The 12,212-nt window shown below is 41.8% G+C and overlaps 1 protein-coding gene and 1 pseudogene across 6 annotated transcripts in view; one reads left to right on the plus strand and one right to left on the minus strand.

The window, feature by feature from the left end:
• The window catches only part of TFDP2 (transcription factor Dp-2), a 187,077-nt gene that overhangs the window by 60,855 nt on the left and 114,010 nt on the right, over positions 1-12,212 (plus strand). The gene's annotated exons all lie outside the window — the stretch shown is intronic.
• Positions 97-12,212, minus strand: part of LOC120360829 (small ribosomal subunit protein eS19 pseudogene) — a 28,339-nt pseudogene continuing 16,223 nt past the window's right edge.

The following is a 12,212-nucleotide window of genomic DNA, read 5'->3' on the forward strand; positions in this document are numbered from 1 at the left end:
ATTGATATGATGTATTACATTGATTGACTTGCATACATTGAACCATCTTCCATCTCTGAGGTATATCACACTTGGTCATGATCAGGGAACTTTTTTTTACGAATGAGGCAATTTATTAACCCAGCATGATTTGTTCTAATGCTTCTTGTTGGCAGCTGCCACCTGTCCGGCGATTCTGTCCAGATCTCTCTGTCCCTGAGGTGTCAGTTTGCAGCCCCCATCTTCGTCCTTTTCCACCATTTTCAGCCCCTCCAGGGCTTGGAGGACCCGGTGGGCCACGCTCTTGGAGCCTCGGCTGAAGTGGCTGGGCATGACGCCATTTCTCTGATGTCCCCCATAGATCTTGGTCATGGAGCCAACCCCAGCGCCACCCCGGAGGTATAGGTGCCGCGCTGCGGAAGCAGCTCGCGTGTAGAACCAGTTCTCATCGTAGGGAGCAAGCTCTTTGTGCTTGGCCAGCTTGACGGTGTCCACCCATTCAGGGACTTTCAGCTTCCCGGACTTTTTGAGAAAGGCTGCCAGAGCTCTGACGAACTCCTGATGGTTCACGATGGTTCACGTCTTTTACAGTAACTCCAGGCGTCGTGGGGCCTCCGCGCTGCCAGCCAGGGGAAAGGATCAGTGAACTTTTTAATGTGTTGTTGAATATGGTTTGGTAGTATTTTGTTGAGAATTTTTGCCTCAGTGTACATCAGGCATATTTGCCTGTAGTTTTCTTTTTTGATGTTTCTTTGTCTGATTTTGGAATCTGGGTGATACAAGCCTTTTAGAATGAATTTGGAAGTATTCTCTTCTCTCTTTCAGTGGTCCCCAACCTTTTTAGCACCAGGGACTGGTTTTGTGGAGGACAAGTTTTCCATGGACTAGGGTTGGGGGAAGTATGGTTTCAGAATGATTCAAGTGCATTACATTTGCTGTGCACTTTATTTTTAATATTATTACATTGTGATATATGATGAAATAATTATACAACTCACCAAAATGTAGAATCAGTGGGAGCCTTGAGCTTGTTTTTCTGCAACTAGGCCATCCCATCCAGGGGTGACAGGAGACAGTGACAGATCATCAGGGATTAGATTCTCATAAGGAGCGTGCAACCTAGATCCCTCACATGCACAATAGGGTTTGCGCTCGTGTGAGAATCTAATGTTGCGGCTAATCTGACAGAGGCAGAGGTCAGGCAGTAATGCAAGCAATGGGGAGCAGGTATAAATACAGATGAAGCTTCTTTCACTTGCCTGTCACTTACCTCCTGCACTGCGGCCTGGTTCCTAACAGGCCGTGGACTGGTACCAGTCTCTGGCCCAGGGGTTATGGGACCCCTGCTCTATTTTTTGGTATAGTTTGAGTAAAATTGATATCAGTTCTTTAAATATTTGGTAAGATTTAGCAGTGAAGCTCTCTAGTGCTGGGCTTTTTTTACTGGAAGCCTTTTTATTGTTGTTTCAATCTTGTCACTTGTTATTGATCTGTTCAAGTTTGGGTTACTTCATGGTTCCATGTTGGTAGGTTGTATGTGTCTAGGAATTTATCCATTTCTTCCGAGTTTTCCAATTTATTGGCATATAGTTGTTTCTAGTAGTCACCAATGAATTTCCATGGTATCAATTTTAATGTCTCCTTTTTCATTTCTGATTTTATTTATTTAGGTGTTCTCTCTTTTTTTCTTAGTCTGGCTAAAGGTTTGCTGTTTTTATCTTTTCAGAAAACCAACTTTTTGTTTCATTGATCTTTTGCATTGTTTCCTTTGTTTTAATTTTGTTTCTGCTCTTTATTCTTTTTTCTACAAATTTTAAGTTTGGTTTGCTCTTGCTTTTCCAGCTCTTTAAGATGGATCATTAGGTTATCTATTTGAAATTTTCTTCAGTCTTTTTAATTCTCTTTTTGGTGTAAGCACTTATGCTATAAACTACCCTTTTAGTGCTGCTTTTACTACATCCCGTAGGTTTCAGTGCATTGTGTTTCTATTATCATTTGTTTCAAGTAAATTTTAAATTTCTTTCTAATTTATTTTTTGACCCTCTGGTCAATTGGTAGCATATTGTTCAGTTTCTATATCTTTGTACAGTTTCTAGAATTCCTCTTGTTATTGATATCTAGTTTTATTCCATTGTGGTCAGAGAAGATGCTTCATAATATTTCAGTGTTTTTGAATGTTTTAAGACATGTTTTGTTACCTAACACATAGTCTACTCTTGAGAATGATCCATGTGCTGAAAGAAAGAATGTGTATTGTACAGCCACTGGATGAAATGTTTTGTAAATGTCTATTAGGTCCAATTGGTCTATAGTGAAAATTAAGTGTTTCTTTGTGGATTTTCTGTTTGGAAGATTTGTTCATTGCTGAAAGTGGGGTGTTGAAGTCTCCAGATATTTTTGTATTGGGGGTATCTGTTTAGCACTAATAATATTTGCTTTATATATTTGGGTGCCCCAGTGTTGGGTGCATGTATATTTACAATAGTTATGTTCTTTAGCTGAATTGACCCCTTTATCATTATATAATGACCTTGTCTCTTTATAGTTTTTGTTTTGAAATCTGTTTTGTCTGATATAGGTATAGCTACATCTGCTCTTTTGGTTTTCATTGTCATGGAATTTTTTTTCCATCTCTTTATATCTGTGTGTGCCTTTATTGGTGAAGCATGTTTTTTGTAAAAACAAGTCACTGGATCTTGTTTTTTTTTTTTTTTGAGACGGAGTTTCGCTCTTGTTACCCAGGCTGGAGTGCAATGGCGTGATCTCGGCTCACCGCAACCTCCGCCTCCTGGGTTCAGGCAATTCTCCTGCCTCAGCCTCCTGAGTAGCTGGGATTATAGGCACGCACCACCATGCCCAGCTAATTTTTTGTATTTTTAGTAGAGACGGGGTTTCACCATGTTGACCAGGTTGGTCTCGATCTCTCAACCTTGTGATCCACCCGCCTCGGCCTCCCAAAGTGCTGGGATTACAGGCTTGAGCCACCGCGCCCGGCCTGGATCTTGTTTTTTATTCATTCAGCCACTTCATGTATTTTGGTTGGAGAGTTTAGTCCGTTTTCATTCAGTGTTATTGTTGGTAAGTAAGGACTTACTCCTGCCACTTTGTTGAATTCTGGTGGTTTTGTGGTGTTCTGTTTCTTTCCTTCCTTCCTGCTTTCCTTATTTAGTTGAGGTGATTTTTTCTCTGGTGGTATGATTTAATTTCTTGCTTTATTTTTTGTGTATCCGTTGTATGTTGTTTGATTTGAGGTTACTATGAGGCTTGCAAGTAATATAACCCATTATTTTTTAAACAGATGACAACTGGCCAGGTGTGGTGGCTCACCCCTGTGATCCTAGCACTTTGGGAAGCCAAGGCTAACAGATCACTTGAGGTCAGGAGTTTGAGACCAGCCTGGCCAATGTGACGAAACCCTTTTCTACTAAAAATACAAAAATTAGCCAGACACGGTGGTGTGGGTCTGTAATTCCTGCTACTTGGGAGGTTGAGGCATGAGAATCACTTGAACCTGGGAGAGGCTGCAGTGAGCTGAGATCACACCACTGCACTCCAGCCTGGGTGACAGAGCAAGACTCTGTCTCAAAAAAAAAAAAAAAAAAAGAATTTTGTACCTACAGATGATTTCTTATTGTTCATTAACATCCTTTTCTTTTAGATTGAAGAACTTCCTTTAGAATTTCTTGTAGAACATGTCTGGCGTTGATGAAATCTCTTAGCTTTTGGTTGTCTGCGAAAGTCTATTTCTCCTTCATGTTTGAAGAATATTTTTGCTGGATATACCTATTGTGGGTCAAAAAGTATTTTCCTTCAGCACCTTAAATATGTCATGCCACTCTCTTCCAGGACTCTAAGGTTTCCTCTGAAAAGTCTGCTTCTGGGTGCTTTGGAGCTCCATTGTATGTTATTTGTTTCTCTTTTTTTTTTTTTTCTTTTTGAGATGGAGTCTCACTCTGTTGCCCATGTGCTAGATTATGGTGGCATGATCTTGGCCCACTGCAACTTCTGCCTCCGGGCTTCAAGTGATTGTCCTACATCAGCCTCCCAAGTAGCTGGGATTACAGATGCATGCCACTACACCCAGCTAATTTTTGTATTTTTTGGTAGAGATGGAGTTTCACCATATTGGCCAGGCTGGTCTCAATCTCCTGACCTCAGGTGATCGACCTGTCTCGGCCTCCCAAAGTGCTGGAATTACAAGTGTGAGCCACCATGCCGGCAGGTTTTCTTTTCTGCTGGGACTTTTAGGACTCTTTCTTTATCTTTGACCTTCAGGAGTTTTATCATTAAATGCCTTCAGTTACTCTTCGGGTTAAGTCAGCTTGGTGTTTATAACCTTCTTGTACCTGAATGTTGATATCTTTCTCGAGGTTTGGGAATTTTGCTGATATTCTCTCTTTGAATAAACTTGTTACCCTATCTGTTTTTCTACCTCCACTTTAAGGCTAATAACTGTTAGATTTGCTGTTTGGAGGCTATTTTCTCGCTCTTATAGGTGTGCTTCATTCTTTTTTATTCTTTTTTCTTTTATCTCCTCTTACTCGTGTGTGTGTGTGTGTGTGTGTGTGTGTGTGTGTGTGTGTGTGTGTTTGAGATGGAGTCTCACCCTGTCGCCCAGGCTGGAGTACAGTAGTGTGATCTTGGCTCACTGAAATCTCTGCCTCCTGGGTTAAAACCATTCTCCTGCCTCAGCCTCCCAAGTAGCTGGGATTACAGGCACCTGCCACCACATCCAGCTAATTTTTGTATTTTTGGTAGAGACGAGTTTTCACCATGTTGGCCAGGCTGGGCTGTGTGTTTTCAAATAGGCTGTCTTCAAGCTCACTGATTCTTTCTTCTTCTTGATCAGTTCTGCTGTTAGAAGACTCATGCATTTTTCAGTGTGTCAGTTGCATTTTTCAACTCTAGAATTTCTGCTTGATTCTTTTTATTTTAATCTTATTAAATTTATCTGATAGAATTCTGAATTCCTTCTTCATCTTATCTTGAATTTCTTTGAGTTGCCTCAAAACAGCAATTTTGAATTTTCTGTCTGAAAGGTCACATACCTCTTTCCCTCTGGGATAGGTTACTGGTGTCTTACTTAGTTCATTTGTTGAGGTCTTGTTTTCCTGGATGATCTAGATACTTGTGTATGTTCATCGACGTCTCGATATTGAAAAGTTATATATTTATTGTAGTCTTTGCTGTCTGGGCTTGCTTATACTTGTGTTTTTTGGGAAGGCTTTCTAGATATTCTAAGGGACTTGGGTGTTGTGATTCAAGTTTTTGGTCATGGCAGCTCTATCTGCATTAGGGAGTACCTTAAACTCAGCAATGCTGTGGTTCTTGGAGACTTGTAGAGGTGCCACCTTGGTGGTCTTGGATAAGAACTCAGAGGATTTTCTGGTTTACCAAACAGAGACTCTGATTGTCTTTTCTTGCTTTTTCCCAAACAAACGGAGTGTCTCTGTGCTGCGCTGCCTGGAGGTGGGTGAAGGGTAACGTAAGTATCCTTGTGGCCACCATCACTGGAACTGTACTGATTCAGACTTGAAGCCAGCACGATACTGGGTCTTGCTCAAGGCTCTGGGGCTCTACAATCAGCAGGTGATGAAGCCAGCTAGGTTTGTGTTCTTCCTTTCAGGGCAGCAAGTTCTTCTGGGCCCCATGCGGGTTGAGAGATGCTATCTGGGAGGCAGGGCCTGGAGTCAGAAACCTTAGAAATCTACCTGGGTCTCTATTGTAGGAAGGACAATTCAGAGTCCTTCCCACTCTTCTCTCCCCCTTCTACAAGCAGAGGAGTCTTTCCCTAAGACCACCACCACAGGCCCATGAAGAGTACTGAGAGGCTACTGCCAGGGTTTACTTAAGGCTCAAGGGCTCTTCAGCCAGCTTATGGTGAATGCTGCCAGGCCTGGGACTCACCCTTAAGGTCAGTGCGCTCCCCCTGTCGTCCAGGGCAGGTCCAGAAATGCTGTCGAAGAGTCAAGGCTTGGAATCACAGACCCCAAGAGCCTACTTGGTGCCATGTTTCAGCTGGTGGCTCAGCTGGTACCTAAACTATGAGAAAAAGTCCCCTTTATTTCCCCCTCTGCTTTTCTCAAACAGAAGGAATTTCTCATATGACCCAACTTGGAATGTTCTGTGTTGTATGTGAAGCCAGCATATCTCAGAGTCTCACCTAAGGCCACCAAGTATACTACCTGGCTATTGCTGCTGATTATTCAGGGCCCAGGAGCTCTTTAGTTAGCAGGTAATGAATCCTGCCAGGACTGGGTCCTTCCCTTCAAGGCAGTAGGTTCCCTTCTGGCCCATGGTGTGTCTAGAAGTGTCTTCAGGGATCTTGGGCTTGGAATGGGCTCATGACTCTGCCAGGTGCCCTATTCTACTGTGGCTGAGCTGGTATCCTAATTGCAGCACAAAGTCCTCTTTATTCTTATTTCTCCACTCCTCAAGCAGAAGGAAGGAGTGTCTTTTGGAGGTTGGAGCTGCACACCCTGACGTTGGGATAGGGGTGGCGCACGTACTCTCTTAGCCATCCCTGTTGGGGTCTCACTAGGTTGTGTGCCCTGGATGTCCAGTGGCTCTTGAGCCCAGCACAGCACTAGGACTTGCTGTCCTTTTGGCCTAGACTGCCTCTTAAGTTTGTTTAGGACCCCAGAGCTTGGAGTGCTCTGCCTGTGGTGGCAAAGCTTGCCAGAACTCAAGTTCTCACCACTGGCATGGATGATTCCTTCTGTCTAAAGCTGTTCTTTATGTTCCCTCTGTGGGTATCAGCTGAGTTCTGCCCAGTGTTGACAGCACTGAGTTCCAGTGCAGAGTCCCACAGTCACTGAGCTCTCTCTCCCCAAGATTCTCTTTCCACCACACGGTTGCTTCCAGGGATGCGGGAGGGATGGAGTTGGCAGTTCAAGACTGTCGTTCCTACCCTCTTTGGTGCCTTGTTTTTGAAGTTAAAACCAGGTATTTTGATCACTCCCCTGGTATTTGGTTCTTATGAAGGTACTTTTTTGTGTAGATGTTAAATTTGGTGTTCTTGTAAATTGAGGGACCATGAGTAGAGGCTTCTATTTGGCCATCTTGTGCTACCTCCCAGCTAATATTTTCAAGTTTGAGAAACATTTTGTGACAACTTAAAAAACTGCACGCAGCATTACATGTTAAGTCATAATCTTAGAATGTTGACTGAGGAAAATATTGTTAAGCCAATATTACTTCATTAACACTTCAAAATGAACTTGTGTTTTACTAGTCACAATCTCATCTATGTGTATGGTCAAGATCCTTTGCAATAAATCTAAGATTCAAGATTGAAACCACTATCGTATTATTTCTGTTTCATTTTTTTCATCTTGCCTTAAACTTTCTTCCATTTTATTTACAGCTGTATCAAAATATTTTAATAGTCATAAGCTCGGCTGGGCGCGGTGGCTCAAGCCTGTAATCCCAGCACTTTGGGAGGCCGAGGCGGGTGGATCACGAGGTCGAGAGATCAAGACCATCCTGATCAACATGGTGAAACCCCGTCTCTACTAAAAATACTAAAAATTAGCTGGGCATGGTGGCACGTGCCTGTAATCCCAGCTACTCAGGAGGCAGAGGCAGGAGAATTGCCTGATCCCAGAAGGTGGGGTTGCGGTGAGCCGAGATCGCGCCATTGCACTCCAGCATGGGTAACAAGAGTGAAAACTCCGTCTCAAAAAAAAAAAAAAAAGAAATAGTCATAAGCTGTTCCATGAAGTGGATGTATTATAATTTACTTATCCATTCCCCCATTGTCAGACACTTAGATTGTCTCGATCTTATTTCTGATAAATAGTATCACAGCAAATATCTTTCTGAATTACTTTCTGGTTCTGCTTCTGGTATGGGTATTTAGCTTCTATTGGACCAAACCTATTGCTGATAACAACTAGAAATTCTAGGTAAAACTTTTTTTTTGAGACAGTCTTACTCCGTTGCCCAGGATGAGTGCAGTAATGCAAACTCAGCTCACTGCAACCTCCGCCTCCTGGGTTCACGTGATTATCCTGCCTCAGCTTTTTGTGTAGCTGGGATTACAGACATGTACCACCATGCTGAGCTAATTTTTGTATTTTTAGTAGAGATGGGGTTTCAACATGTTGGCCAGGCTGGTCTTGAACTCCTGACCTCAGGTGATCCACCCGCCTCCGCCTCCCAGAGTTCTGGGATTGCAGGCATGAGCCACCACGCCCAGGAAAAACTTTTTTTTTTTTTTTTTGGTGACAGGTCCTGGCTCTGTTGCCCAGGCAGGAGGGCAGTGATATGATCATGTCTCACTGTAACCTTAACCTCCTGGGCTCAAGCAGTCCTTTTATTTTGGCCTCCTGAGTAGCTGGGATTGCAGATGTGCACCACCTCACTGGCTTTTTTTTTTTTTTTTGGTAGAGGTGGGGTTTTGCCACATTGCTCAGGCTTGTCTCAAACTCCTGGGCTCCAGCGATACTCTTGCCTTGGCCTCCCAAAGTATTGGGATTACAGGCATGAGCCACCATGCCTGGCCTGGATACAATATATTTTTAAAAATTATCTCAAAGCAGTAGAGAGGGACTAACAGAGGTGTACTTGTTTAGCCCGGTGAATTTACCATTTTTTTAATGGGTTTTAGCCAGAGGACAGGCACTGGTAGGTTCTATGCAGGATGCCAGATGTTCGTAGAATAAAACAATTTCTTAGTGGCTTAAAGAATTTGATGGCAGAGACTGAGGCAAACGTCTTTGCTCAAAAGAGAGGGGAGAAATTAGGTTGTTTCTATTGTTGAGTTTGAGGAGTTCTTACGTATTCTGGATATCAACCTCTTTTCAGATGCATCATTTGTAATTATTTTCTTTCATTCGGTAGGTTGTATTATCTCTTCATTATAGTATCCTTTGATGCACCAAAGTCCTTAATTTTGATGAATTACAATTAATTCATTTTTTTGTTGTTGTTGCCTGTGCTTTTGGTATCTGCCATATTCTTGAAATCATTGCCAAATCTGATGTCATGAAGATCCTTCTAAAGAGTTTTATAGTTTTAGCTCTTTTTTTTTTTTTTTTTTTTTTTGAGACAGAGTTTAGCTCTTATTGCCCAGGCTGGAGTGCAGTGGCATGATCTCGGCTCACCGCAACCTCCGCCTCCCGGGTTCAAGAAATTCTCCTGCCTCAGCCTCCCAAGTAGCTGGGATTACAGGCATGCACCACAATGCCTGGTTAATTTTTGTATTTTTAGTAGAGACGGGGTTTCTCCGTGTTGGGCAGGCTGGTCTCAAACTCCCGACCTCAGATGATCCGCCTGCCTTGGACTCCCAAAGTGCTGGGGTTACAGGTGTGAGCCACTGCGCCCAGCCAGTTTTAGCTCTTAAGTTTAGGTCTTTGGTCTTTTATGAGTTGATTTTTGTAATGGTATAACGTGAGGGTCCAACATTATTTTGCGTATGGATATCTCAGTTCACTGCAACCTCTGCCTCCCGGGTTCAAGTGATTTTCTTGTCTCAGCCACCTGAGCAGCTGGGTTTACAGGTATGTGCCATTTGAGGTGATGATAATGGTCCAGAATTAAATAGAGGTGTTGGTTTTATGATTTTTGTAAATATACTAAAACCTACTTTCAAAGGTTAATTGTTTGAAAGTAGATTATGCCTTGATTTAACAAGACAAAAGCAAAAACAGTTTCTTCAACTGGATATCTACTTCCAGCTATGATTTGTTCTCCTTCTCATAATCAGACTTTTTGGAAGATGGCATATGCTTTCAGTGCCATTGTCACCTCTCATTCACTCCTCTGTTCAATATAATCTGGCTTTAATGTTTCCATTAATGCTATGCAACTGCCCTTAGTCTTTGTCTTTTGTTTTTTTTTTTTTTTTTAAAAAAAGCATTTAACACAGTTAATGGCTTGCTTGCTTTCTTTTATTAAATAACTATTTATTTATTTATTTATTTAGAGACAGAGTCTCACTGTTGCCCGGCTGGAGTGCAGTGGCATGATCTCAACTCACTGCAACCTCCGACTCCCTGGTTCAAGCGATTCTCCTGCCTCAGCCTCCCAAGTAGCAGGGATTACAGGCACGTGCTACCACGCCCAGCTAATTTTTGTATTTTTAGTAGAGACAGGGTTTGACCATGTTGGTCAGGATGGTCTCGATCTCCTGACCTTGTGATCCGCCTCCCTCACCCTCCCAAAGTGCTGGAATTACAGGCATGAGCCACTGCACCTGTCTTTAATAACCTTTTAATTTTAGAACAGCTTTAGGCTTACAGAAAAATTTCTAAGATAGTACAGAGTTACTTTATACCTGTCGCTCAGTTTCCCCTATTATCAGTAGCATCTACAACTCAGACTGGGCAATATAGTGAGACCCTGCCTCTACAAAATATTTTTTTATGCCACCAGGCCAGTATTTCTAGCTACTCAGGAGGCTGAGGCAAGAGGATCATTCGAGCCCAGGAGTTTGAGGCTACAGGAGCTATAATTTTGCCACTGTACTCCAATCTGAGTGACAAAGCAAGAACCTGTCTCTAAGTCATGCAAACAAACAGAACCTCTGTGGTACAATTTATTTATTTATTTTTTACAATTAATAAGCCAGTGTCAATACATAATTAATAACTAACGTTTGTACTTTATTCACATTTCCTTAGTTTTTAGCTAATGTTCTTTTTCTGTTTCAAGGAAGCATTCGGGATCTGATACTACATAGTCATGTATACCTAGGTTCCTCTTGGCTGTGACAGTTTCTCAGACTTCCCATGTTTCTGATAGCTTGATAATTTTGATGCAAACTGGTCAGGTATGTTCTAGAAGGCCCCTCAGGATTTTTCTGACTTTTTTTCTCATGATTTGATTGGTGTAAATGGGTTTTTGAGAAAATGAGCACAGAGATAAAGTGTCATTTTCATCACAGCATTTTAAGGCATGTACTATCAACATGACTTACCACTGTTGACATGAACCTTGATCACCTGGCTGATGTCGCCTTTATCAGGTTTCTCCACAGTAAAGTTAATCTTTACCCCTCTTCATTTCTGCATCAGAGGCTTTGGAAGGAAGTCCTTGCATAGAGCAGGGAATTTTTCTCCACCTCCTTGAGTGGACTTTCTCCATAAGTTAGTTAAACATTTACGTCAGTTAGAACTCCTTGGTGTCCTAAATTTGTCTCTTTTCCTCTATTTATTTAATTTGTTTAGATTAGTATGGACTCATGGATATTTAGTTTATACTCTGGGTTATAATCCAATACTATTATTTTCTTGTTCACATTTCCAGCTATGGCCATTGGGAGCTCTTTGATTTGGTTTCTGTGTCCCTTGGACACATCCCAATCATTGTGTTTGTTTTTGATACTTCCTTACTTTTTGACACTGCAAGATGCTGCAGGCTCATCTTGTATATTTCTTGCCCAGTCCTCAGATCAGTCATTTTCCCAGAGTCTGGATTCCTTTTCCTGGAGAACATTATTAGAAACCAGTATCTCAGTGCTAAATGAGTTCATTGCTACTGGAGTGGTCCCTTTCTTTTTGAATCACTGTTTTATCCTTAGTGTCTGGATACTACATTTTCTTAGTCTTTCATAGAAGGTAGTCCAGTGCAGTAGTTAATAACAAGAGCTCTGGAGGACTAAAATGTAATCTCAGTTCCATTTCTGACACCCAACGAAATATGTATCTTGAGCAAGTTGATCTTTCAAAACCACAGTTTCCACATCTGTAATGACACATACAATAATACTAAGTTGCTCATAAAATGTGTAAGGATTAAATGAGGAAGTGTACATAAAGTCCTTAGTTCAGTGCCTGGCACATAGTAAACATTCATTCTGTGCTTGCTTCTTTTTCTCTTGTTTATAATATTTTCACCTTCCTTTTTGGCTGTTCCCTGATAGTCTGCTCTATTAGACTTCCTTTGTCTTCTAAATGCTATAGTGTTCCATTGTCTTAGGTTTTCTTCTCACCTTGTGTATTCTCCCCAAGTGATTTCACCTATTCTCATAGCTTTAGTTGTCATCTGTTTTGCGTATGTGTGATTCCCAAATCTATACCTGTGGCCCGGATATTTGTCTTAAGATTCTGTTTATCTGACAGCCTATTGGACACCTTCATTTAAATAATTTTAATGCACCTCAGACCGAGAATTTGTCCAGAATTAATTATTTTATCCTCCCAAAATCTGCTGTCCCCCTTTTCCTTATCTGATTGAATGATAGTACCACCCACCCTTTATTCCAGCCAGAAACAGAGGTGTCATCTTTA

This window comes from Saimiri boliviensis, chromosome 9, assembly GCF_048565385.1.
Source record: "Saimiri boliviensis isolate mSaiBol1 chromosome 9, mSaiBol1.pri, whole genome shotgun sequence".
Classification (NCBI taxonomy): domain Eukaryota; kingdom Metazoa; phylum Chordata; class Mammalia; order Primates; family Cebidae; genus Saimiri; species Saimiri boliviensis.